The 22,618-nt window shown below is 34.3% G+C and overlaps 2 pseudogenes; both read right to left on the bottom strand.

Moving 5' to 3' along the window:
• Positions 1 to 1,107: 1,107 nt before the first annotated feature.
• Positions 1,108 to 4,107, bottom strand: LOC100814750 (probable prolyl 4-hydroxylase 10; annotated as a pseudogene).
• Positions 4,108 to 6,633: 2,526 nt separating this feature from the next.
• On the bottom strand, positions 6,634 to 6,843 carry LOC100814221 (uncharacterized; annotated as a pseudogene).
• Positions 6,844 to 22,618: the final 15,775 nt, after the last annotated feature.

The raw sequence follows: 22,618 nt of genomic DNA, 5'->3' as shown, positions 1-22,618 counted from the left end.
CTAGGTAGTCCATTATTTTTTAGCATGTTAATGGAAGTGTTTGTACTAATAGCTCAAATTGGTAAAAATCTCCATGCAATTGAGTAATCATTCATTGCATGAGTGTTACCATTGTTTAACGTGCACTACAAGTATGTTTATTGGTTGCAAATGATTTTGCTTGTATTTGAAGCATAATATTAAATTGGATTTGTTCTATCTTACAATGTATGAAATATTTAGGTTAAATTATTCTTTTGCCATCTTTTTTTTATTTAGATTGTTCAATTTGGTTTTTGTATTTTTAAAATGTTTAATTTGATCCTCTAATTTAAAAAAATGTTTGATGTCATCCTTCTATCCAAATTGACATTAACAAAAATGAATGAAAGAATAATCTTAAACATTTTTTTTTTGAAAATTAGAAGACCAAATTAAATATTTTAAAAACATAAGAACCAAATTGAATAATAAAGAGATTTGATTCATGTTCATATAATAATTCATAAAACATCACTACTGAAAAAATGACATTTAACGACAATTTTAAGGCCTTTTAACGACGGTTTACGACTCTTGTTGTCATCGGCATCACAAAAAGTCAATACTTTTCACGACGATTTTCAAACCGTTTTAGAATGATATAATTTTTAAGACAGTTTTGTTCATTTTTTTTAAAAATAGATGCTTCTAAGACGGTTCTTGGGAAAAATCACCTTAGAAAGTTGACCTTAAAAAACAGTTTTTCGAAAAATTGTCTTAGAATATTTTGTTAAAAAAAATTAAAAATTAAGAATTCTAAGTAAAAAACCGTCTTAGAAAGTCTACTTTCTAAGACGGTTTTTTAAAGAATCGTCTTAGAATATTTTTTTTAAAAAAAATTGAAAAGATTGAGGATTCTAAGAAAGGTTTTGGGAAAATCATCTTAAAAATTATACTTTCTAAGATGGTTTTTTAGAAAATCGTCTTAGAATGTCTTTTTAAAAAAATTTAAAAATAATGAATTATCTGATCGTGAAAAGCAAATAATATTTACAATACAAATCTTTCTTTCTCACAAGGTCCTTAATATAAGATTCTAAAACTCTTTATGTAGCAACGCCAATATAATAAGAAGATTAAGAGAAACTAACCATGTAAGCTTGATGGATCTAAAGTTGCATCTAGCTTCATGCTCCAAAAAAGTAGAGCATCGACCCTCTTCAGTTTAATCGAAAGTCTTTTTTTTTTTCGACACTCAGAAAGCTCATTCCACCATGGCATAAAACTTAAATTCCCTTTGGCATCTGGGAACACTGTCTCACCCCCTTCTTCAACATCAACATTGTTGCTATACGCTGACCCCTATTCTTAGTGTTAAAATCATTAAGATAGTAGTCATAGTGAGGCTCATACTTTTGTCCAACTTCATAATGCAGAACTTGAATTCCTTCACCATGCTCTGTATATTGTGAGACACAACTTATGTAGTGCTTTATGAAGTAGATAATGAAAAATATTCTACTATCCTAAATTAATAACTAGAAACCCAGATGGCAAAGGCAACTGAAAATATCCCATTAAAGACACATGCATAACATCTTCAACTACTCAACTTCTCAATCACATACGAAATGTTCACCAGAGAAAAGAGATTGTATGCCACAAGCAAAGAAGTTAGATACTATCATTAACTTAAAACACATAGGTAAAGCGGATAAAAAAAAGAAAGAACCAACAACATATCTTTGCTGTATTAATAATATTTTAAGTTTGTAGAAACAAGATAAGAGGTGCAAAATATTTACCAACGGGAATGAAAGTAAAGTCGGCAATTCTTTTCTCAATATCCCTAACAATCTTATCATGACCTCTGGCCAGAAAAGTTCCAGAGCTTGTACGCACTCTAGATGTTAAAGGAATACATGGACATAAGATTTTACCATTTTGGCTATCTAAATAACGCAAAAGTAATCATTATCAATACTCATTGCATGAATAAAAGTTTAGTTCCGTAGGACGTTACAAGAAACGCGAGTAATTAAATTGCCAACAATAACATTTGTACACGTTAGATATCTCACTTTTCTATAGTAAATTTATCTTTAAGGAGAACAGATAAGGATATACTTTTGATATAATTAAAGGAAATCATGATTTTAACCCATATTTTTTTCTAAAGAAGTTTTTAGACTCGCATGTTTATAGAAACAGTCCCATAGTAGCACTGTTCACAATATACACCCACTCCCTGCCAGCTGATATATCAAGGACATCAATCAATGAATTTTTCCTAAGAATCTATTAATTTAATTTATTCATATTATATAGATACGTAGATACAAATATGATAAATATAGACATGAATACAAATATTAAAGATAACTATAGTCTATAAAAAATTATAAAATGTAATCTCAATTTCAGTTAATTTTAATTGTTAATTACTGAAAAAGCTAGGTCCAACTCGAGAAAGAAACCCCACCCATTGCACAACGGAGTTAAAGTATAGAAACTTTTGAAGCTTTAGAAACTAAACTAGAAGTCTTAATAATCAGCCAAAAATAATTTGCTTTATGTGTCTGAGTGCTCACTAACTAATTCGTTAGATGCTAGTTTTCTTATTGACAATACACATATAAGTGAATCAGATAAGGTTTGCTCAAGGGTTGACACCAAATAAAGATGCTATGAAATTTTCTTTAACCATGCACCAATAGATGGAAGGATAATTGAGTTGTGATTGGAATCAATAGTATACTGTTTAGGAAAAGAAAAAGGAATTTCCTTTTTTTAGTCATTTATGTCTACTTTAATTGGAATACATGATTATAAGCTTCATCATGTAAGCAACATAAAATATGGTTGTTTCTTTAAGAGGAAAAATATATACAGAAGAATTTCTTGAACTCTTACCAATAAGTTTTTCATCACTTTATGAAGAAAATCACAACTATACAACAAAAATCACAACTTTATGAGTATTGTTGACAACTGTTGACTTATGCATATTTGGCTTTGCTATGTCAATTAGATATTAGCATTCCTCCTTCGTTTGCGCAGATCATTCAGATAAGCCTTAGTATTTGCAAGGTGGAGACATTATAATAAATCATAGTATTAAATTATTAATGCCCCAGAAGAACACAAAGCTTAACCAAGATTTAAACATAATGTCATCTCATCATGCTAAAGTCACATTCAAACATTGAAATAGACAATTTGAACATTGTGCTAAGCATAATCCAGGCAAGGAAAACTCAGAAAGTTGCAATGATATCATAACCTTCAAATTACCATGAACTTCTATCTCAAGATGAAATCTTAGCACTAAACATGGTGCTTCCATTCTTCACGCACAATCTTCTTAAATCCTACCCTAGTTTTACTTGATCCTTAACATAAGATCCAACGATATTATCGAACACCTCATACTTTCACAAATTTTTAGTTAGTCAACAATATTCCACGTTAGGATGCATTTCCCTTTTAATTCTCCAACATTTTCATAACCGCAAGCTTCGATAAAAATTGAGAGCGGAAATCACACAATCACTCACACTACCAAAAAAACGAGGGTAAATGTTGTGAAAAAAAATGACAATAAGTAATAACTTCAATTAACATAATTAATAATAATAAAATAAAAATAATTAATCAAATTTGCATGCGTGAAGAAGCATTTCTATAACACGAAATTAACCAAAAAATTGTGATAAACAAAAGCTCTCGGCTCCCACGACACTACTTCAACCTACTGCTCCCCCCTCTCATCGCCACCGTCGGAACTGAAGAGAAGAAAAAACATAAGAAAACCAAATCAAAGAATAAATAATATCAATAATAAGACAATAGAATTGATTATGAGGTGAGGTGAGGTATGTGTGGATCGTGTTGTGAGTGATGGATTCAACTTCAACTTCCAACCTAAAATGAATGCCAAAAACCTCATGGCTACACATATTGAACACTATCATTATTCACTAACACAACAAAAATCCAAAGCACCATGAAAGAACACAAAAAATAGAAGAAAAAAAAGAACATTTACCTGACCTCTATGATTTCATCGAAGGGAGCAGTGCCAGTGGTCTCAACAACGACATCAAGAATCCGATCGAAGACCTTTAGTAGCGCCTCCTGCGCCATAAAGACCTCGCCATCAGTGACGAAGGCGAGGGCGCTGGTGAGGATGATGCAATTGTTAGTCTGTGAAAACGACTAACTTATGTGTATAAAACTTGTATAAATTGTATCAAACTCTCCCAATTTATGGTTATTTTGTAATGTTATAAGTATTTTCTGTTAAGCATAGGTAATAAATACTTAGTATTTTCATTTTGTATGTTTAATAATCATTTTCTCTCAATTTCAGGTTAATTAGGCAAGCTTTGGAAAAGGTTGTTTTCACCTTCTCGCTAAGCCAATCTGCTGGCTTAGCGAGCATCCGCTAAGTGCAACACTCCTAGGCTTAGCGCGAGGAAGAATCCAGAAGAAGATGAGCTATATAGGTTCGCTAAGCGCACCACTTCAGTTCATCCACTAAGCGAGAAAGGCACGCTAAGCCAAAAATCACTAACGTGCGCTAAGTGGTCCATAGGTGCGCTAAGCACACGAGCACGAACAAGGCCACCTATTTAAGCTTGAAATCATATTTTGTGAAGGGAGTTTGGACTAGAATTTAGAGCTTTGCATGTCTAGGGTTTCTAGAGAGAGAAAGGTCCAAGTTCTAGAGAGTTTTGAGAGATTTTGCTGTGTGAAGATCTGCAGAGACCAAAGCTTGAAGCAGGAGCCAGTTTGAGAGCTTGAGATGAGTTTGTGAGTGATTGTGAGATCCTAGAGATGAAGGAGACATCCTCAGCACTTGTATTTTTGCAATCTTTCATCTTGTTCTTCTCTTTGTTGTTAAGAAGGCTTCTTGGTATGGAAAGCTAAATTCTCTGTTGGATCTTCCCTGTAGGTACCTAATGTAAATATATTTCTATCTATTTAATGATGTTTTGTGTGTTCCCTGTGTTGTCTGCTTTTCAATCCAGTATGCCTTTACCTTTATCATGTAGATGCATGCTTTGTTAGGGTCATTCAATAGTGGAAACTGGTCTGACTCTAATGTCCTTGATAGTGCAGGGCTGAGATGTCGTGCTTTCACAAGGAATCGGGGTGCGATAAGTTAGTTGAGTATGTGTGTCTTAATGCGCTCCTGGTTGAGTTTAGTCTTACAAGAGGAATCTGCGGACGATGCTTGATCAGGACTAGGCTAAACTATCATGAGGAATTAGGGTTTAGTATCTCAGGAGACACCAAAAGAACACATAAGCATTGTTAAATAGAGAATATCTTTTTAGCATCAGGCACCTATTAGGAAGACCAACGTGTTCTCTACTTGTTTTTACACATCATTTCTCTTGCGTGATTTTCTTTCTTTTTGCACAGATAGTTTATACACTTGTTCATATTCACACTTACTTTTACACTATAGACACTTATTTGTTGAAATAACTTACCAAATAACACAAGTTCCCTGAGTGTTCGATACTCGGTTCTTACCGTTTTATACTACTTGTGCGATCTAGTGCACTTGTCGGAAGCCGAACAACAGTCGGGGGAGTCCAACGACGTGTCCTCGATTCGGATCTTGGCGCCGATGGCCTCCTAGAGCCTCTTGATGAGGACGTCGGGCTTGCCGATGATGGCGGTCGTCAGAAAATCATCTTAAATAATAAGGCAGTGGCATCGTAAATCCCAGCTTTTGAAATGAAAAAATCGTCTTCAAATGACCTCTTCGATGACGGTTACTTATAAAACCGTCTTAGAATCCGCTATATGAAAAAATCGATGGCATTTTTGAAATTAAGTGGAAATTATTTAAGACGGTTTCAAGCTACAACTGTCTTAGAAGGTAGAGAGACAAAGATGGTTTTTGAGAACCCTCTTTAAGTTTAAAGATGCAATTAAGTTGGGAATTGTCCTCTCGCGCTCATCACTCTCCTTCATAGATCCCTCATTCTCGTGCTCACTATTTTTCTATAACATGACCCACGAATCCCTCACTCTAACTCATGTTGTGCCCTTACTCAAGCTCCCGTCCTGGCCTCACTCTAGCTCATGCTATGGCGTTACTCTAGCTCATATCGTGGCCTCACTATAGCTTGCACCTTGTTCTCACTATTGTGTCGTTGACTCTATCACCACCTGCAACTCTACGTCACTCTTACATTGGTCACTGTCATCATTCGGTGAGCTTCCCTTGCTTTTTCCTTATGTGCTCATGAAAAATACCTTCTGAAATAAATGTTAAGACCCTGTGTATTGAGGGATTGATAGTCATTTAGGACTTATTGAATGCCCCAAGGTAAAGGTCTTTGTTTTTTGCAACTCTGCCTATCCTCGATTGCCATGTTCCACTTTTGTGGTACTTGAATGACCCAATATTAAAAATTAAAGTTAACACAAATCATGAAACTAAAGTATGACTATTATTACTAATAAAAAAAGGGGCAGGAGAACCACACGAACCTTGTGACCTCTCTGTATATTCGAGTGATCACCAAATCGATCTATACCAACTGCAGAATAGAAACTGTAGCGAACATTTATCTGCTATTTACATTGTGAATAATAATAATAAAGAGCTAAGAAAACATTTATCTTAATTTCTGCATGCTTGAACTTTGGCTATGGCTTTGAGGACTCTATAGTCTGGTGATCCACGATATGATGAGCTGCAAAGAAGAATGTAAACAATGCTTGTTGATGAGAATGATTGTAGTCATGCCAACAGAGAAGCATGAGTATGCAACTTCTGATTATGTATAGTCTTCCTTTTTGCTCTTTTAGGTACCCTCAAAGCCTTCTGCATGAAACTTTCTTCTTTGAACCTCTCATGGAATCTTTGGTCATCTTTGAGTCTATGCTCCTTCCTTTCTTTGTTAACAACTTACACTTTGTAGTGTACAAAGACAGTGTGTGTGGTGAAATATTCTACAGTTAGTTTGAGTGACAGACAATCATCACTCTTTGGCATTGTCTGAACATTAAGTTTATACAAGAATGCACCATGTTCCATGTGGAAGTTGGCTTCATCCTCAGTCAAATAAAATATTTATCTCAATTTCTTGTCCATAGTGATGCAAACCACAGGGATTGATTTTACTTTAGTTATTGTATTTTCCATGTTCTTTGAATAACTCTCAACCCTATATAATAATATTGACTACCATGTAAAATTACTTGCAAATTTATAGCATTTAAAAGGAGGAAAATAAAAAGGAGAAACACGTGCAATAAATCCTTGTCAAGAGACATAATAAAACCAATCATATGGTTACACCTAAGAGCTTTGCATTTGGAGAGTTGGTTCATGAAAAGATATTCGAACCTCCTTCACCAAGTGGTGACAAGTTTGATCCTTCCTTGCCCCGAATTCTTCTAAATAAAAGTTAAATTTCAGCACATGATAAAAATGAGCCAGTGCATTGTTCATGCATGAAGCCCAAAGGATTTTGCATGAGGGTGTGTTGAATATCTGATAATAAAACCATTCAACTACTTATACCTAAAACCTTAAGCTTTTAAGAGAGTTGATTCATGACAATCCTAAAAGGTGAGGAAGACAGCAATAGCTTTTGGTTTAAGGTAAAATAAAATAAAGGACATATTAAACCCAATGATAGACCAAAGTTGAGACAAGAAAGAAAGATAAGGCTATGCTTTGGAGAATAATGTATTTGGCCAATAGTTGTCCAGGGAACCATAAATGGCGCTAAAATATGTATTTAAGTAGAACAGAAGTTGTAGACAATTGAACTACTCGATATAAAAACTGCCAAAAGCCTGATCTGCAACCAGATATAAAAACTGAAATTCAATAACTTTTTTATAAGACTATTTGATTGAAGGTGAGATATTGCCCAATTGCAACTATGAAATTCCAATAGCAGCTCAAACAGAATGCAACTCAGACAAGTAAAACTTAGGGTGAAGGGAAATATAATATGAAATACCGGCTTACACTGGTGGAAGATCAGCATCTGTTGTAGATTCACTAAGCATGTGCTCCATGTCCTATATAATCTGTTTCAGTTGCCGACACAATTTATTGTTTGCTGACTTTCCAACCTTCATCAGTAGAGCTTGTTTTAGCTAGGGCTGTTGACTTGTTCAATCTAACCCTATTGTAAGGTTTCTGTTGCAGAATTTAATCAGTTCAAGTGAATACATGAATGTCAATATATAAAATAGCTTGTAAAGAACTTTGCTGGAGAATAACACTGTGTCCAATTATGTAACTTAAATGTTAAGACAGTGAATGTTATTGGGCTGAGCTTCTATTCATTGTACTACATTAGTACTTGACCTAATTAGTATAAATCTAAGTATGTTATGAGAACAATCGCATAAGCCTTAGAAGCATTGAATGGGTGGACACAGCAGAGCCTTGAACGATAGTATATAGTTAATTAATACATTCAATGCTCTGTAGTAACTATATTATACTATAGGATGCTACTATAGTATTTAAATTTTTGTAAGCTGATCCACAGTTGTCTCTTGTGTGTAAAGTAATTCTTTTAATAGATATGGAATCGCTAACTTATACACTATACATGGATAGAAAGAAGAAATAGCTAGCATTCTACATGTTCGTTGTACATGTAAGAACATCAGAAAAGTTAAATTCCATGGACAATATATTATTGGTAGCAGAGGCCAGAGGGGAGAACATGGCACTGGGGACAATAAGGAAGAGGAGGAACAAGACAAACTTAATTAGGCATATAAAATTTATAAATGTGTGTGTCTGTGAGGTACTTATTAGTATAGTAGTACTAATAGTTAAATTAATTAATGTGTGTGCTGATGTGCATGTTTCAGTGAAAAAAGTACAAATATTAATTGTTAAACACTTGCAACAAATGAACACCCATTTGAAATGCACCAATTAAAGGCTAACAAAAAATCTATGTCGCACTGTGTGAGTGTGTGTGAAGAACGACAGATGAGTCAAAAAAGGAGAACTAGTTGGGTGTGAGAATTAATGGAGTGGAAAGGTGTCCTCCAGTAGTGTGTTTCATGCCCTCTAACTTGTCCATTCTGCACAACCAACACCGAAACAACATGCCACATCTTGACTAGTTGTCCGTTCACTATTAGCTGCCGGAATTCTCCTGGCCTTGGTCACAACGTTGTTCATTTGCTCGATCAGGTAGAACACATTTATATGTAACTTATCAAATTCAGGAGGAACATTTTGCACACCCTGAATTATATATAGGTCCGTTAATGGCCTCAACCATATTTACTTTGAATCAGACTGCAAAGCATTAGTTAACAAAGTTAGAAGTAACACTGAAGATTACTCAGAAGCTGGAATGCTAATCAATGACTGCAGAAGAATAATGTTGTTAAGTAATAAAAAACTTTCCATTTAGGCTTTGTTAGAAGACAAACAAATGTTATTGCTCATAGCTTAACTAGGTTTGCACCATCTCATCCTTACCTTCGGTATTTTTATCATATACTCTCTTGTATTACTGATTTGCTTCGTATTGATATGTCATATGTAACATCCCATTTTTTCGTATACAAAATTTTAGAGAATAATGATGTTTTATAATTAAATAAATAAAGAAAAATAGTTATAATAAAATAATGGTTTGAGAGAAAATAAGAAGGGTATTTTATTATTCATTTGATGGAGAATAAAATAGAGTTTCTTTTTTTATAAAATAATAAAAATAAATAAATAAAATAAATAATAGGTCGTGAATACCCCTAGTTATAAATAGTGACATGCTAGGTCAGTTTTTAGACTGACTTCTCAGCCTCCTCTGCCTGCCAATTTCGTTTTTTCTCTCTTCCTCTCTCAAAACTCTCTCTTTTTCCCGCAGGCTACCAAACTTGTCTCATAAAAATGACGATCTCGGACTCATTCACCGTTGGATCGACGTGAAATTTAAAAAAAAATGTTTGCAACCCATTTCCGAGCATTCTCACCGTTGGGAATTTCGATATCACGTCTGAGCTAAGAGAAATATCCCTCGCATTGTAGCATTTTTCTTTCCCGCAGAAATCCAGAGCTGTCTTGGTAAAACTACAATCCTGGTTTCGTTAACCGTTGGATTGTCGTAAAATTTGGATACTTTGTTCGAAATTCAGTTGTGCATGCTTTGACCGTTGGGATTTGTGAGATAATATTTTTGGAGGGAGAAAAAGGAATCGCATAAAGATAGTCCAAATGGAGGCTTTAGTCCTTTCTCCGTTTCTCTGACGTTTGGGAACTCTATCAGAGCAGTCGGAGGAAAAATTGGAGGAATCTTAGGGAACCGTTAGAGATGACGCTATCGCTGTGGGAAGACACGTGAGTCCGCTTAGAGGTAAGGGATGAGTTATTCACAGTTGGGGATTAGTGAGAACATGTGTAGGGATCCTTAGAGGATTAAATTGGGGTTTTATTTTGGGATGTTTGTTAAATTGCAATTTTTCCTTTATGATTATAAATAAAATAATGATGTCCTAATGAAAATTGCTTGATAAATTGTGCTCTTGATATTTGTATATTTCGACCTATGATTTTGATATAATTGTGTAATATTATTTGAGGGATTTTAGTCCTCATGTTGTGATAGTCTTTTATATAAATTGTTATATTGAGAATATGAAACGACGATTCAAATTGTGAGTATGTGATGAATTGTAGAATAACATGTTGCTTTGAGATTATAATATTGTTATTGAGATTGAGTATAAGTGTAAAGTTGAACATGTGTTAATTTGTGAGATATGTGTAAACATCTGATGGTGGATTGTGACACTATGAGATGTGAAATTGTGAATGAGTTCTAGTTGTGGATAAGGGTGTAGTTAACACTTGATGTGAAATTACTTGTGTTGTAAGCTATAAATTGTATAATAACCCGACCAGCGTTATCTTGAGAAAAGCGTTGATGCGCAGTGTTAAAGAGGAAATGTAGGTTTCCTATTTAGGAACCAGTGTTAAATCGTAGCGCAATTGTGTTGAACGAGTTTAAAACACGAGTGTAAGGTCGTGGGTATTGTATAATTCATGAGCAGTGTCTGCATGCAAAAAATTATTTTAGGGGTTGGACCTAAATCAGGAGGGAGAGGCCCTGACGGACTCTTCGGAGTGTAGGCCTTGGGGGTCACCGGGTTTGAGTGTTCCTTTAAGCCTATGCTGATCCTATATGATTGGAGCATTCTCGCAAAACATCGTGATCCTGACTGGTCTCCCTATGATCTTACTTAGTGAGAGTGACCTGACAAACCCATGGTGTTGTGTGTCTTGTTATGTACTCCTAAGCGCCTTAGGGTGGTTTTTCACTGATATGGTACCACATTGCATATAGGATTGAGTCTTAGCATAATTGTTGCATATGCTTGCTAATTGATGTGTTATTATATCTTGATCGAAGTGTGGGATTCTTGTGTAATGTGATTGATGATTGAAAAGTGAATTTTGAATGACGAAGTGGTGAAGTTACGTGAGCTATGTTTAAGCAAGTGATATCTCATTTATATAATATGTATATTTAATTGTCTTGTTTCTCTATTAGCTAGGAATGTGATAACTCACTCTCTGTGTGTTGTTGTGTTTGGATCCTGTGATGATCTTGAACTTGTGTTCGGGGGAGCAGATGAATAGGTGGATGACTATGAAGAACCCCATGCTAGAGGACACGGGAACACAACGCTCTGATAGGATGTGACATTAGGATATAGGTTCTATATTAATCGTATAAAGCTTAGACGACTTTGTTTGAGTCGATAATACTTTATTATTTATTTGGACAAGTTTGAATATGATGTAGAAGAAAATGAATGTGAGCCTTTTTCCCCTTTGAAAGACTTGTAAAAAAAATGTTTTAAAAATACTTTTAGTTAATATTTGAATTTTTTTTCCTTATTAGTATATATGTGAGGGGTAGAGGGTGTCACATCATAAGCTTGATTCTGTAAAAAAAAAAAAAACTGAAAACTTAATCCCATTCTTCCTTCGTTTTTCAAACTCTCTTATATATAGTCTTTTATTTTTATTTTTAATGTATAATATTATCTTTTGATTTGTTAAGTTTGACGAAATTTTCAGTCATTAGAGTGATTGAATTTAAATTTAATGTTTCTAACTTTAGAGACTAAAAAACTGTCATTCATTAAAGCACAAAATACGTTAATTAGATGTTAGGTATAAGAAATTATATATTCTTCTAAAAAAAGGAAATTATATACAAGAAATTAAATTCCTTTTCTGTAATTGATTGAAGCCATATCAGTTGTTTCAAATTTTACTGTGCTTGTCCTTTGTGTGAAGTTCCAGCTTCCCAGTCGGAAAAGGAAAGACACTCTAAGAAGTTGCATTCAACAATAAATTGAATAGAACATCAAGGAATTAAAATAAACTAAATTCTCTCTCCCCGTCTCTCTTAAACTTTTATCTAAATAAATATTATGTGTCATTCTAATTTGTCAACCTATAGAAAACAAAGTTGGATGCAGCTAAGGCCTCAAATAATATACTTGAGCTCATCATGCATCTCGCTCTTCCTTTTTTCTTTCTTAATTGTATCATGGTATGCTCTACACCTCTATGATAAATTTGTATTGGGACTTGCCACGGTTAAGTGGTAAGGGACGACTAAGGGTGTGTCTCTGATAAGAGTTCTGATCTACAAGGTCCAGCTAATCAAAACAGAAAGTCCAGTTTGTATTAGCCAATTTTGTTATTTTGTCATATAGAGTGAAACCAAATTCTGATATCCCACCTGATTTGTATATTTGAATTAGACTTAGGAGGTTAGTTTGACAATTCTAATTCAATAGCAGTAATGCAACCAGATTGTTCCTCCTCAACTTCTTTTTGTGACATTCTCATACCCCTTGCTTGTACATCCCTTATTGTACAGTTTATTTGAATCCCTAGGAAAAAGTTGGCTTTTGAGATGTCTAACTAGTTTTATTATGTAAGAATATTTGTAGTTGTGGTTTAAAGCTTGTTTTTAACTTTGTGCAAATTGTGCTTTGATATTATGTATAGATATATTTATGTAAAGTTGATCAATCAAACCGTTAAAATATAATTATACACTGCAACTTAATTAGTCGTTTTCCTTATAATCATGTCTTGGAGGAAAAAATTTCTTTCCAGTACTAAAATTTCCAGCAAGAGAGAGAAAAACATAAAAACATAAACACTTTGTGCTAACACACTTACTAGCTGCCACATCTTTAAATGTTGGAGAATCATATTGGATGACGGATGTACTAATTGAGGTTGTGAGTTTTACATCCAACTAATTCTTGTTTTATTGGATCGGTCCATCTTAAAATTAAGTGGTATACATTTTCAATCGTAATTTCATGTTTAAGTTGAAAATCTAATTAAGACTTTAGTTAAGGAATATAAATGTGAAACTATTTACGTCAATTCTGTGTTAATGGTAAGTATTTAGTAGTAGTTTTAAAAAAAAATGCTCAACTTGAATGTGATCATCTAAATATTATTTTATTAACCCAAAAATGATTTGTTTAAACATCAAAGTATGCAGGTTCAATCTGTTCAACACCCAGTCTTTGCTTTCTTCCCTGTCTCCTGCTTTGATGTGAACCTTCTCCTTGTATTATAAATAATGATGAGTTCAGACTACCATTAGTTTAAGTATTTCTTGAAATCTTTCTTTTCCAGGTCACTTATTGCTACTCTATTTATTTCTCTAAAAAAAATAATTACTAGTAAGTACCGATAAGGGTGTAACAGTTGGCCTAGTCCTCATAGAGTAATTATATTATAAACTTAATTTCAATAAACTATATTAAGTTATAACTTTTAAATTTGAAAATTCTTGGAAGAAGTTGGATGCAAGGTTTTTTAAATGGCATTATTTTTTTTAAATATTTTAATGTTGGGATTAGTTTATATTTCCCTTACAATTGGCATTAGTTTTTTTTAAATATTTTTTAATTTTTAAATTTGAAAATTCTCTGAAGAAGTTGGATGCAAGTTTATATTTCCCTTACAAATGCTTCATTTTCCATTTTGTGCGTATATCATATTTTATTGTATTGTAGTTGGAGAAACCATTTTCTTTATCACCTATAATTGGAAATTTTAGGCAAGTTGCCAATGGATTCTTCCTCTGTTGATTTTGTGATTTTAATCAGGCTGTGAATTTATTGTCCTGTGAACCAACTAATTCAAGAAATTCTTAGTGTGTTAAAAGTATATGCATGGTACAATTGTTATTTGCAAGTCATCTCAGTCTATTGTGGGTTCATTTGATAAGGTCATAATAGCTTAGATTGTGCCTGAGTGTGTATTGTTTTATTGCATGTTTTGATCATTCCCCCCATTGTCCTTACAAATAATTTCTGCTCTTGAGAACAAGTTAAGTCTTCTTTTACTACCATTGTAATCAAGTCTACAGTTTTGTATACTATAGCACTGCATCATTGCACTCCTTGTTGTTGTTAGTCAACATCTTTCGAGGTATGTATTTATTTGTCACACTCCTGTGCTTATTACATGCTTATTGATATATGAGTATTGTTTTATATTAGCAGTTATGTGCATTGTGAGTGAACCTTTGTTTCCCGCTTGAGATTCAATACAATGATTAATACGGACAATTGGGATTAATCGATGTATTGATGAAATTTCATATGTGTAGGTAAATTCTCGTCTGGGAAGAGTTATTTTATAGTAGATTCATATGATTAGGTAAATTCTCGTTTCTAAGATCTGAAGAAATTTCGGTATAGTGCCTTTCACTTTGTTCTTCAGGTGCATACTTGACTGAGATGGATGTGGAACATGTCACCGCTTTCGTGTTGAGTACTTAGAGATCAATGTGAAATGTTGTTGAAATTTTGTCAAATCTAAGAAAAGAGAGTTAACCTTTACGTATGAATCTACTATAAAAATGTCTTCCTAAATGGGATACCTTTAATGACAAAAGTGAGATTTTCATGCATGTCAGATAACTTAATGAAGTGTGATAGCAAAGGGGAAACACAGATCGATGTTGGATGAAAGCATCACACATCAATGACGAGTATGAGAATAGGATTGAATAATTCCTACAATTTACTGAATGTAATGCACAAAGTATGGGTGGAACATTTTTTTGTTCGTGTGTTAAATGTGTGAACAGGAGACACCACTCAGTAAATGACATAAGATCACATCTTATATGTCACGGGATCATTTTGAATTACACAAAATGGATATGGCATGGGGAATTGCCAGACATGCGAACAGTCTCTTGCACTAAGTCGGTTGATGATGACATCAGAGATCGTATAAAAGACATGATTTACGATCTTGGACAAGATTGTTTTTAGCAAGCACATGCACCATTGTATGAGAAAATAGAAAGTGATTCAAAGAAGCCATTGTATTCGGGGTGCACAACTTTCACAAGGTTGTCAGTGGTGTTACCTTTGGTCAACTTGAAGGCAAGATTTGGGTGGAGCGACAAAAGCTTCACTAAATTGCTTTTGTTATTGAAGAAGATGTTTCCTGAAGAAAACACATTACCGAAAAATCACTACGAGGCGAAGAAGATTTTATGTCCAATGGGAATGGAGTACCAGAAAATTTATGCATGCCCTAATGATTGCATATTGTATAGAAGTCAGTTTGCAAAAATTCATAAGTTCCCCACATGTGGGGTATCATGGTACAAAGTCAAGGATGATGAATGCAGTGATGATGCAACTACAAACAATAGTCATCCAACAAATGTGTGTTGATTCTTCCAATAATACCAAGGTTTAAGCAATTGTTTGCTAATGGACATGATGCAAAAAACCTTACATGGCATGCAGATGACAGAAAAAGTGATGGATTGCTCCAACATTTCGCTGATTCTCTGTAATGGAAGACAATTGATCGTTTGTATCCACATTTTGGGGACGAGCCAAGAAACCTAAGGCTTGATCTTGCTTCGGACAGAATGAATCCTTTTGGTAACTTAAGCACAAATCACAGTTCATGGCGTACTTTGCTAATGATTTACAATCTCCCTCCTTAGTTGTTCATCAAGCGAAAATACAATATGCTCTATATGATGATAGCAGGTTCAAGGCAGCCAGGGAATGATATTGATGTGTATCTCACTCCATTGATTAAAAACTTGAGAAAATTGTGGGAAGACGGGGTTGATTTGTGGGATAGGAATCTCAAGCAGACCTTCAGGTTACATGCAATGGTGTTTTGTACCATTAATGACTTTCCAGCATATGGGAATTTGAGTGGATATAGTGGCAAATGACATCACACATATACTATATGTGAGGGCTTCATCTAACTGAAACATGGAAAGAATATAGTATATACCAGGCACCAAAGATTTCTCAAACCTTATCACCCATATCAATGATTGAAGAAAGCTTTTAATGGAAGCCAAGAGAATGAAAGTGCGTCAAAACCATTAGTTGGAAACAAATTTTATGATCGTGTGAAAGACATCATAACTATCTTTGGGAAGACCCAAAAGAAGTCATCATCTGAGACGAACATATGGAAGAAAAAGGTCAATATTCTTTGATCTTCCATAATGGTCATATCTACATGTGCGTCATTGTCTAGACGTAATGCATGTTGAGAAAAATGTTTGTGATAGTTTAATTGGCACCTTTCTTAACATTAAAGGCAAGACAAAGGATGGTTTAAAATTTCATCAAGACTTGGTTGACATGGGAATACGAAAGTAGTAGCATCCGATATCACAAGGTCGACGAACGTATCTGCCTCCAGCATGTCACACAATGTCAACAACACAAAAGAGAAGTTTTTGTCAATGTCTGCGGAGTCTAAAAGTCCCACAAGGATACTCTTCAAATGTCAAGAGCCTTGTATCCCTCAATGATCTCGAGTTGGTTGGCTTGAAGTCTCATGATTTTCTTGTGTTAGTGCAACAACTATTGGCTGTAGCAATTCACAGTATCTTGCCTGACAAAGTTAAGGTTTCCATAACTCATTTGTGCTTTGTTTTTAATTCTATCTGTAGCAAAGTCATTGACTCTCGACAATTGGATGATTTGGAGAATGAGGCTACCATTGTCCTTTGTCAATTGGAGATGTATTTTCCTCTATCATTTTTTGACATAATGGTTCACTTAATTGTTCATCTCGTGAAGGAGATTCGATTGTGTGGTCCCATTTTTTTACGGTGGATGTATCCAGTTGAGTAGTACATGAAGGTCTTAAAGGATTATACCAAGAATCAATGCCTACCAGAAGCTTCCATTATTGAAAGGCATGCTGCTGAAGAAGCTATTGAGTTTTGTTCCCAATACATTGAAATAGTTCAATCTGTTAGGCTTCCTGAAACTCGTCATGACCATACATGAGGAGGTAAGGGTACATAAGGATACAATGTTGTAACAATGACTCGACAAAAGGTCTCACAAGTGCATCTGTATATCTTCAATAACACACAAGAGGTTCTTCCCTACATACGTACTCACAAAAAATATCTAATAGCTATTCACCAAAAAATGAACATGATGAAAGTGTTACAAGAGCATAATAGAACTTTTATAAACTGGTTTAAAGAAACAATCTTCAATGATGACAATGCTTCCAAAACATTAAGACTGTTGGCCCAAATCTTAATGTCCCCACTTGGAAGGGATATGATATCAACAATTATTCATTCTATACAAAGTCACAAGATGATAAAAGTAGTGTGCAAAATAATGGGGTGAGTCTTGAGGCTGATTCTGAACACTTTTGTAGTACATCAGATAACAACCCGATTCAAGCCTCAATGCCTTACTTTGGAGTGATTGAAGAAATCTGGGAGCTTGATTATAGTCAATTCAGAGTGCATGTTTTTAAATGTAAGTGGGTTAATGGAAATACCAGTGTACATTGAGATCAATTGGGATTTACTTTAATAGACCTTAATAAGGTGGCTTACAAGGATGAACCTTTCATTATGGCAGAACAAGCCAGACAGGTGTTTAATGTCCAAGATTAGTGTGATTCAAGATTGTCAGTGGTTCTACAAGGAAGACTACCAGAATGATGAGTCAACACTTGACATTTGTGAGACGCCTACTTTTTCACATAAATGCCTTCTATAATTGAAGAAAACGAGGTTGATGATGCACATGCAAATTGTAATGATCATGATGAAGGTTTATGGGAAAACATTCCTACATAACTATGTTTTTTCAAAATAATGTTTAGCATATTATGTTATTTGTAACCAATTTATTTAATGTGCATATTTACAATTTGTTACATATATGCTATTTGTAATCGATGTCCATTAATGAATTTGTTTTATTTGTACAGGGTCATGGGAACACCGCTAAGGTCCCCTCCATATTCAGATGGTCATTTAGAGGCTACGTCTATGAAGAGTAGACAATTCACAATTTAAATTTTTTACCTCTCTACACGAACCCTAAGTCTCGCGTCCTTACTCTTGTGCCCTCACTGTCATCCCTTTCAATCTGTTGTTGTGACCTCTGAAGATTGTTGCAACAATCATTTCGCTTGATTATGCCGCCGCAATCGTCGGTGATTTTTCCCTTAAGGTCCTCAACAAGAATGACTGCCTCGTCGAGGGCGTCCTCCACCTCCCTGGGAACCCCCCTGTCAAGCTAGATTCCCAAGATCTCCTCCAGATTAGGGACAAGGAGTTCTATTTTCTCCTGCTCGTTCACAGCATCTTGGCTAGGCCCGCGGGCCCGAGGCATTACCCTAACTACACTACTCTCAGGCCGGTTGTTCCTCACTATAATAATTACCATTTGGGCCCCGGCCCCATGAAGAAGGAGTCGTAGAGGGAGTATTATGAGGAGGAGTTTGACGACGAAGATGATGTCGATGGAAGGAAGATGTGGAGGGATGGGTATGATGGCTACGGCTACGCTGGTGGCAAGTCTTTGTTGTCGGCACCTATGGGTTAGGTAGTGTTTTCTGGAAATTTTGCTTCAGTTGATTGTGTTTGTTGTTGTATGGATTACGTTGTTGTTGCCTGTAGTACTAGTTGGAATTTTGATTGCTAATTTAGGTTTTTTTTGTGCAATCAAAATTGGAGTGTCTGATACTTGGAACCTTGCTACTATTCATATTGAAGGGAAACAATTTTATTGACCGGGTATGCCCTATTCCATGTCTCCATGAAGTTCTAATCCAGTAAAGATTGAATTTCATACCATCTTGTTAAACTTGAGTCTGATATATATACATACATACATACATACATACATACATATATATATATATATATATATATATATATATATATATATATATATATATATATATATATATATTCTATAGAAAATCTGAAAAACAAGTATTTTATATTTTATTTCCATAGCTTATCACAAATACAAAGTTCAAAGAATCACCTCTCTTTGTTCCCCTACATGATTTTGAAGGTTTGTGAGATTATGGTCATGAGCATATTTGATTTGATTGTGAAATTTTGACCTTAGGTTGCCTCAAGAGATGATCACAGTTTTTGTTTATTCTTGCATACTTAAAAGAAAAAGAAGTCAAATGCTTAGATTCTTCTTTATCTCCACTAGAGAAAGTTCAACTTGCTCTAGATTGCTTGCCTAAATCTTCTGAAAAAGATACTCATTTGATGCATTACTATTTGTGCAAGGGAACATATCTCTGTGCTAGACGGAGTTCATGTTGCTATCAAGGATGAGATAGATTGTTTGCCATATCCAACAACAGGTAGTGTAATGTGTTATTGTTTTCTTTAGGGAGTCTTCTGTTCAAATGATTATGTTGCTGATTTCATGATTCACTCAAGCCTCTAAAAATGGTGTCCTCAGGAGGTACAACATGGCTACACAAAGAAAGGCCTTGTAGTGATGATGCCTGTTGCGTTAAGCGTCTAAGACTATTTGGCGCCATAATTGTTGGGAAAACCAATATGCATGAACTAGGATCTAGAACCAGTGGGATAAATCAGTAAGAATTAATGTCTCATGTGAGAGGCATGTGACTTATGTAAGGACTAATAAGTAAATAATTAAAGATTAAGGGCTAAATTATAACTGGGCTTAATAGGAGAAGTTTCTAGAGCTAACTGCTACTTGATGGGAGTAGTGGTTATAAAAGGGGGTTAATACCCACTAACGTGAAATAAGGTCCCCTTCCTGACCAGAAAGTGTTCTCCCTCACCCATAGCCATCACGAACGGAGAGAGGCAGAAAAGAAAGGCCTAAAGAAGTGAAATCTTATTTCTCTCCTCTTTCAAGGAAATCAAAGTGCACCGGAGAGAAGTTCCTATGGAGAAAGGTACACATCATTATCTATTGTTGTTTATTGATTGTTTGTGAGAACCATAGATTTCAAGATCCTGTTGTTTCCTATCATTGATAGTCTAGGAAACCCCTTAAGAATTTTTACATGTGGTATCAGAGCATGTGTTATGAAATTTATGATTCTCCAAGAATGATTTAATTTCTCTCAATTATGTATGAACCCTAATTATGAAATTTAGGGATAATTTAATTTCTCCCAATTATGCATAAATCCTAATTATGAAATTTAGGAATTTTATTTTCCGCTGCATGTATTGTTTTATTGGCAATATTTTATTATTGTTGAATACCAATTTTTGGAACAAGATTATTTGAAAAATTATGATTATCGGAGCGAAAGTTGCACGACATGTATATATTAAACTTGAAGAAAGTTTTTACTTCTAATGGTAAAAGAAAGGAAGCGTGCCATTAACCTAAAGATTCAATTTCAATTTTGAAAAGTTGCGCAGGTACGTTTGTTGTAGAGAGAAGAAATTTTGGAAATTGCTATTTGCAACCTTATGTTTGCTATTTCCAATCCCACTTGTTTTTTTTCCAAAAAACTATTGTTGAACATGATTAAAGAATTGAAAGTTTATGTTCTGTAATTAAATTAATGTGAATGTTTTGGCTATTATTAGTAGCATTAAATATATGTATATGCTACATATTTGCTTGAACGTGTTTGAATGCAAAAACATAAATAAATGCAAATATTATTTTATGGCCTGGAACGAAATTAATGGAATGTCTATGAATTGTTAATAGCAATAAGTATGTACAGGCCATATATATTTGGTTGGAATTAAATGTATATTGAATTTGTTAGTCACCAAAGTGGCCAAATTTATAAGGTTATTTAATTCCAAATTAATGATTATTTCCATAATATTTGGTTTGAATTAAATGTATGTTGAATTTGTTAGTCACCAAAGTGGCCAAATTTGTAAGGTTATTTAATTTCAACTTAATGATTATTCCAATTACTCATAGAATAATGAATGCTAAATTATATGATTATTGGTTTATGGGTAATTGAAATTCATTGTTATAAGGCATTTATGGATCGCCCAAAGGTTGATTAGTTGTTCTTATAATTAATGAATATAATTGTAGGCAATTTGTGTGTATCATTAGTTTTATTTATATGCCCAAAGGAAATAGATACTACTAATTGGTGCATATTTAATTGCCAAATAATGTTAAAATTTTATTAGCATCATTATGTTTGTATGTTGTATGTTGGTGTATCACCCAAAGGAGAACATCAATATACATTGTTCGTTATCTGAATGAATCATATGTATGACATGTATTTTATGTCTCAAAACACTTATGTGAATTTTATTATGTAATACATGTTTTGAATTCATTGGATTCTTATGTATCATCTGAGCCAATTTTAATGGGCTTAACTTCTCTGACTGAAATGAGCAAGTCCAATTTCACCTCGGTGTTTTGGATCATGATCTTGCTATGTTGGAAGAGAAGTTTGTTACTATTATTGATGTTAGTAGCAATGAAGAGAAAGTTCATTATAAAACTTGGGAAAGATCTAACAGACTCAGCCAATGTTGATGAGAATGACTGTTGCAGACAGTATTAAGACATCTCTCTCTAAAATCGAAAGTGCTAAAAAGTTTATGGGATTAGTGGGAGAGTATTCTCAAACAGCTGATAAGTCTGTTGTTGGGGCATTAATGAGTACATTGACCACCATGAAGTTTGATGGTTCACGTACTATGTATGAACATGTCATTGAGATGACAAACATTGCAGCAAGACTTAAGACCTTGGGAATATAATGGTTGTGAATGAGAACTTTCTTGTTTAGTTTATTCTAAACTCATTACCATTTGAGTTTGGCTTGTTCTAAATGAACTATAATACCATTAAAGATAAATGGAATGTGCATGAATTGTACAGTATGTTAGTTCAGGAAGAAACAAGGCTTAAGAATCAAGGAAGTCACTTAGTCCATTATGTTAGCCACCAAGGGAATCAAGGAGCTTGAAAAGAAATTTATGAAGAAGCATGATAAAGGCAAAGGTTCATTAAAGAACAATGACGACTCTTTGCAAATCTAGAAGAAAGGTATCAAAGGGCAATAATTGTCAATTTTGTGAAATTAAGACATTTCCAAAAGGATTGCCTAAAGTGTAAGTCTGGGTTCGAAAAGAATGGTGAGCTTAATGCTCATGTATATTTTGAATCAAACTTAATTGTAGTTTCCCATGATACATGATGGATTAATTCTGGATGTATGACTCAGGTTTCTAACATTATGCAGAGATTCCTTACCATCCAAACCATAAGCCCGAATGAGAAGTTCATTTTCATGGGGAATGAAGTGAAAGCT

Source organism: Glycine max, chromosome 7, assembly GCF_000004515.6.
Source record: "Glycine max cultivar Williams 82 chromosome 7, Glycine_max_v4.0, whole genome shotgun sequence".
Lineage (NCBI taxonomy): Eukaryota > Viridiplantae > Streptophyta > Magnoliopsida > Fabales > Fabaceae > Glycine > Glycine max.
The sequence above is the reverse complement of the archived record's forward strand: the minus strand, read 5'-3'. Positions and strand labels throughout refer to the sequence as shown.